Genomic DNA, 6000 nt, shown 5'->3' with positions numbered 1-6000 from the left:
TGGACAATGCCCTTTTTTTTTTTTTTGCCTGGTTGAAAGAGACAGAACAGAAAAATGGATCAATATTTCCTTGAAGGTTCCCATTCTAGAGAGACACACCCCACATTTTTCTCCCAGCAGCTGCCGTGGATGAAAAGAAATATAATGAATTGATACACATTTCCCTTTTTTTAATATGAAGAATTGGAAAATGAGTGCTGATAAATTAAGCATATCCAACAGTTATTCTGGCCTTGACTTCACAAAGATTCCATGTTCATTTTAGACTTATTTCTGCTTTTTATCGCAATTTAAGCCTAAATGTGTTACTGAAATTGACTGAACCAAAAAACCCCAAAAACCAGTTGAGAGGGAAAAGAGATTTCTTTCATACTCTTAATTCTTCAGTTTAATTTGGAGGGATGATGACACACTAAGAACCTTTGGGCAATGGTTTGTAATGGCCACAGAATAATTTTTCTCTCTGCAGCAGGAATGATGATCCTTGTGGATCCCTTCAAAGTCAGGATATTCCATAACATATTTGAGAGCCTAGCTGCTAAATAAATAGGAAGTTTATAGAAATCTAGAAAAATAATGAAAACAAACTTCAGCAAGCGGTTTTATTTTAAAGGTGTATTTTACTCAGTCATTGTAAAGTGACTGCCATAACAATCCAATGTATCTCCATCAGCAAAAATATAGTGTAAATATGGAGAAGAAAGCCAACTTTACATTTGTGACCTCCATTTTGAACTTCACTTGCTTGTTTCTCCCCCCAGGCAGGGAACAGGGACTTGATTTTGCCCAAAACAACAGCAATAACTTGTTTCTAAGAGTCTGGCTCTTACTGCTTCAGGATTCCAGCTCTCCAGGCCCTGAGTGCTGCAGGCTTGATGAAGTGTTGGGTGTGCAGACAAGCTGGGAAGCGGCTCCTGCAGCCAGACACAGGCGTGGGGGGCTCAGGAGTGGAGGAGAGCCACCTTGCTCTGGCTCAGAGCGAGCTGTGAGGCCACGAGAGAACGAGGAGTTCCCGCTGAAGCAAAACTCACCAGGATTAAAAAGCCAGTAATAACAGAAGAAAACTCCACAATAAGAGGTATGTTGGAGGAAAACACAGGAGGGGGCAACGTAAATTTAATATTCCTTCTCCCATCAGAGCTGTTTTGTAAGCTGTGTGGGTTTGATGGGGTTTTCCTTTTGATGGCAAAAAGGAGTAAACCAGTGTACTGTGGGACAGATGGAGAACAGGGAATGGGAGATAAAGCACAAAAGGGTGATGGAGGGACAGGAAAACCAAGGAAGGTCAGCCTGAATGATCAGGAGGAAGAAGAGGAGCCATCACCAGGTTGGAAATTGTGCCTAGGCTTGACTTCCTCCAAGGACCCAAGTGGCACTGTGACTTGGAGTAGATCTTTGGTGCCTAGGCTCCAGAGGAAGTTCCTGCTGGCTCTCTTCCTAACTCTATCCTCCTTTTTTTTAGCCTGTGGAATGGCAGGGTTGGAGTGGAAAGCTGAAGCATCCTCTTTTACTTTCAGCAGCTCCCTGTGACTAGCGAGGGAAATTAGCTGGAGTGTTGTGATGGCTGTTTCCTGCTTGAGAACATAAAAAATGGAATCATTCCTGACAAACAAGGAGTTCAGCTAAAGATGAGGTGGAGGTAGGCGGGAAGTTCTGTAATTGCTTTTTATTTAAATCTTTATGAATTAGCTCTGCCAGGGTGTTGGTTTTTATTTTAGATTTTTATTTTTTGCTTCAACAGGCTTCTGAGTAAGTTTTTCAGCTGCAAATACAGTAAAAACAGACTATATACAGCTATAGCCAATATGTTGGATTTAACATATAGCAAGAAGCCTTTCCCTTGTGAATCTCTGAGGGCTAATTTCCACGAGCAACGACAAAGGTTTAATTTTCTGCCATTATGCACAGGTTAGCCTAGACTGGGTATTAATAGAGACACGTACTCACACCCACAGCCACAGGTACAGCATCAATCAAAACCTGAAGGTAGAACTTACACTCCATGGCAACTTCCAGGGCACAGTTCTCTCCTCTCGTTTCCTGTTTCCAAACTGCTCCAGCAGTGCAGCCAGGGAAGGCAGCTGGGCTGGTTGGAACCCACGTTTAAAGGGTTTGGGACCAAATCCCCCCCTGGCTGGAGCAGAAATGGAGACTACAGGGGAGGACAGACCCCCAACCTGGTGCCCTGCTCCAGCCACCAGCAAGCAGACCTGTTGCCTTGGCAAATACTGCCCTGCCTTGGAAACCCTCTGGCCCTGACAGCCTTCACCCACAGCTCTCTTGGCACTCAGAAATAATTCCTGAGGGTATTGATACACAGACTCCCCCATCCATCCCAGCGCAGGGCTGGCCTCAGCAAAGAGGGCAGAACAACTCTGCAAAACCTCAGCAGCCAAAGAGCAACAAACGAGCCCAAAGAGGCTGCAAATGAACAAAAAAGGGCTGCAAAATGAACAAAAAAGGCTTCGGCTTCAGGCAGAAGAGGTGCTCTTAATGCCAGTGGTGCTCTCAGGCGTGCATTCCAGGGAAATTTCCTGGGAGCCTGTGGACAGTGTTGAAAAAAAACCCCAAAAATTTAAGGATGGGATCAATGTGCCAAGGATTTTTGTAAGGGTAGCCCTTTCAAATGAAAACACAGGTGGTAAATAGGTCCCAAAAAGTAAAAGAGAAAAGGAGCAGTGTTTATATACTACCAGGTACATACAGAATTTGAGATAGGGACAAAGTTGTTAGCAATTCCCATCAGGTCCCAGAATTTATGTAAATCCAGATGGCTGAACGACATGAGGTTTTGTTTTTTTTTTTTTTGCTATAAGGGAAATCTGGAAGTTTTAAAAACAATTTAGCAAGAGCCAATTAATCAAACCCACCAGAAGCGCGCTGGGATGGCTGCCTGCGAATAAGGAATGTCATGTTTCAGCTTCCCTTAAGCAAGGATGGGAAGAAACTCCTTGGAAGCTTAGCAGGAAATCTCCTTTCCACTGTCCAGCCTGGCCTTGGACACTTGCAGGGATCCAGGGGCTCTGGAAAACAGAAATAATGGGATGATACATTGCTGGTGGGGCATTCCCACCGGATTGTGTCCCACAGGATGAACTTCTTGCACCCAACACTGCAGTATTTTCCTTGCCATCATGTGGAATGTTTGGGAGCAGGACTTGGGGGAGTTTTGGGCGCTGCGTGGACCAACAAAACACGGGTGGAGCGAGATGTGCCAGCTCAACGCGGTAATTCCGCGTACGACTCAAAATCCAGCCGCTCTGCGAGAACGGGGGGAGAGGGAAGCACTGCCGGACAACTCCTTTTCATTTTTTTACACCCTCCCGGTAATTCGGGCAAATGTGCCCTGCCCTTTCTGTCGTTTTCCCCCCGCTTCAGCTGTCTGCGGCTACAGGCGGTACCCGGCGGAAAACACAGACCGGCCCATGAGGGAGCGGGACCGCGGCTGCGGAAAAACGGGCCGCAAAAAACACCCGAAGCTCCACGTATTTATGGCAAAACCGCCTACACGGCACGGATCGCAGCTACTGTGGGCTCTGGGGGCGGGGGGAAAGGAACCCGCTCCCACAATCCCTGATCCCGACCCCTCATCCCCGTCCCGGCGGGGCTCGGGGCCAACATGGCGGCCCCTGCCCCGCCCCCGGTCGCCATGGCGACGGGCCGCGCGCCACGGGGCGTGGCCGGGGGCGCGCGGGGCGGGGCCCGATTGGTCCCCCTTCCCCCGCGCGGCTATAAATAACCCGCGCCCGCTGATTGGCCGCGGGGAAAAAATGGTTGCACCACGTGACTCCCCCATCTAAAAAAAATTTCCAAGATGGCGGAACCCGTCACGGGCTGAGTCCGTCGGTGGCGCGCTCCGCGCCGGGGGGGCCATCGCCGCGCAGCGTCCTCGCCTCGCCCGCAGCCCAGGTCAGTACGCGGCGCTCCGTCCCCTCCGAGCCGGGCCCGGCGGGGGCGACGCCCGCGGCGGGGCCCTGCAGCGCCGGGCGGGCCGCGGCCCGGGGTCGGTCCTTCCATCCTCTCCCGCCGCGCCTCCTTCCCTTATCCTGCGGATAACGCGGGACTTGGGGAAAGTTTGCGTCCTCTCGCCCCGCTCCCCGCAGCTGCCGGGCTCGGGCCCCGCGGCGCTCACCTCCTCCTGGAGAAAAAGCCCCAAAATGGCTTATTTTGTGCCCGCCGCGAGCGAACGGGGAGCGCTGCCCTCGTAGGTCGGAGGCCTCGGGCTGCAGCCTCGCCGCCAGAACTCCGCTTCTGGGGGTTCCGGGGGGCACGGAGCACGTGTGCCGGCGGCGAGCCCCGAGCCGCGGCCGAATTGAGGCAGCGGGAGCCGGGCCTGGGGCCGGCGCAGGGAGCTGCTGCCCGGCAGCCGCCGTGCGCTGTGCTGCAGGGATCTGTCAGGGGGGATGCTCCGCGCTGCCCCGAAATGGTGCCCACACCGTGCTGGTGGCAGCTCGGCGGAGCAGATGGATTTACATAACAATAATTCGGCGCTGTCAGTGCTCGGCGCTGGGCAGCGGCTGGAGGGGAAGGGAAAGCGGCACCTTCCCCTGCCTTTCGCTGGGAGCCCTTGCGTAATGGTGTGCGGTGCGCCCACTCCGCGGCAGGGGAAGGTGCCGCTTTCCGTGGGGTTTTTGCCTGTCCATAGGCTGTTTTGGCAGCTTTGCATAAATCGGGCTCGCCGCCGCGAACGCCCGTACGGGAGGATTTCGTGTTCCAGCCTTGCCTCATATTCCGGGCTGGATTACAGCTCTGAAAGCGCTCCCAAGGAGTGGGGATCAGTGTCGGGAAGGTGTGGGTGGATTCAGGGTGTGAAAACGCCTTGTAAAACCCTGGGATGGGGCGTGCGGCGAGGCACTGGCTCTCTCCCGTCTTGCCGCTTCTTTCCCACCAGGCAGCTCGGAGCCGTGCTCGTTCCCTGCAGCTGCATCCCCTTGTCCTCACAGCGCTGCTTGGAGGCCGGGGAGATGGAGCAAGCCTTATCCTGGCCCCGGGAGCCACAGCCAGTGAATAATCCCCTGGCCAAGGCGTTTCGGTTTGCTGGTGTTTTGCCCTGTCAATAAATGGGGCTCGTGCTGCATTTATTCCCTGCCCTCAAAGTGCTTCGCTCGTTGCCAAATCTACCTGGAGTTAATTATCTGAATTGTGCTTTTCTTTCTTGCTTGTTGTTGTTGTCGTTGCAACGGCAACATTTTTAAAAGCTAAGGAGCTCTGAAGTTTATATAATAATCTGGTTCTTGGCCGGGTTTCCTGGTGGGGTGTTTTTTGTGTGTGTGTGTGTAATGCGGTCGGTCGCGGCGCTGAGTTTTAATTGTTTCTGATGTTTCCAGCACCGCTGTTCGGAGTTCTCAGCCTAAAAAGCTGCCGCCGTCGCTCCGCAGCCTCGCTGGAAGAGTTGAGGGCATTGAATTAAAGAAAGCTCAGCTGCTTGTATACAAATATACAGCAATTACAAGGCAACAAAGTTATTGCAGAACCCTGCTGTCGCCATGGCAACACGCTCACTCAATTACATTTGGAAATGTAAAATGCCACCCAGTTAGAGTAAGTTTTAGTGACTGCAGATTTTCTGGGTAAAGTGAAATGTGGAAGATGCAGCTTTCCAGGATTCTCTGCTTTTTCCCTCTGTCCTTGGATGGCATGTGCATCTGACAGATTCCCGGTGTTGGTATTAAGCTCTGCCCTTGGTGGTCTAAACTTAGGAAAAAAAATATCTTTAAATCTTCACAATTTTAACTTTTTCACCCTTTTGTTTGTTTTGCTTCAGGACTTAGTTTTGGAAGGGAGACAGATTAGAGAAAGCATTTTGAAAACCAGCTCAGAACACCAGAAGATTTTGTAATTTGCTCAGCGGGATGGAGGCGTGGAAGGAAGGCACACGTGTGGCATGAAAAGCTTGTATTCCCCTGGGAGGAGATGTTGGGTGGGCAGCCTGTGTCTGTGTGCTGCCACCTCCTAAAATCTCCTAAAGGGACTATCCTAAAGCAGAGGAGAACTGCCAGA

General features: G+C 51.5%; 1 protein-coding gene and 1 long non-coding RNA gene across 4 annotated transcripts in view; one reads left to right on the top strand and one right to left on the bottom strand.

Annotated features, from left to right (window-relative positions):
- Positions 1-605: 605 nt before the first annotated feature.
- On the bottom strand, positions 606-3946 carry LOC120500136. 2 transcript variants are annotated; one of them, XR_005627034.1, is made up of 3 exons: positions 3825-3946; positions 2871-3023; positions 606-2542 (listed from the first exon to the last, which is right to left on the bottom strand). It is a non-coding gene; the product is annotated as an uncharacterized LOC120500136 (long non-coding RNA). The 2 variants fall into 2 exon arrangements; XR_005627033.1 differs by having other exon boundaries at positions 606-1571.
- Positions 3760-6000, top strand: part of HDAC4 (histone deacetylase 4) — a 176839-nt gene continuing 174598 nt past the window's right edge. For both annotated transcript variants that reach the window (XM_039704597.1, XM_039704596.1), the window contains exon 1: positions 3760-3909. The gene's annotated coding sequence lies outside the window, so the exon portion shown is untranslated. The remainder of the gene's footprint in view (positions 3910-6000) is intronic.

Source organism: Passer montanus, unplaced genomic scaffold (assembly GCF_014805655.1).
Source record: "Passer montanus isolate IOZ18808 unplaced genomic scaffold, ASM1480565v1 scaffold178, whole genome shotgun sequence".
In the NCBI taxonomy this organism is placed as follows: Eukaryota; Metazoa; Chordata; class Aves; order Passeriformes; family Passeridae; genus Passer; species Passer montanus.
Note: the sequence above shows the minus strand (reverse complement) of the source record. Positions and strands in the feature narration are given on the sequence as shown.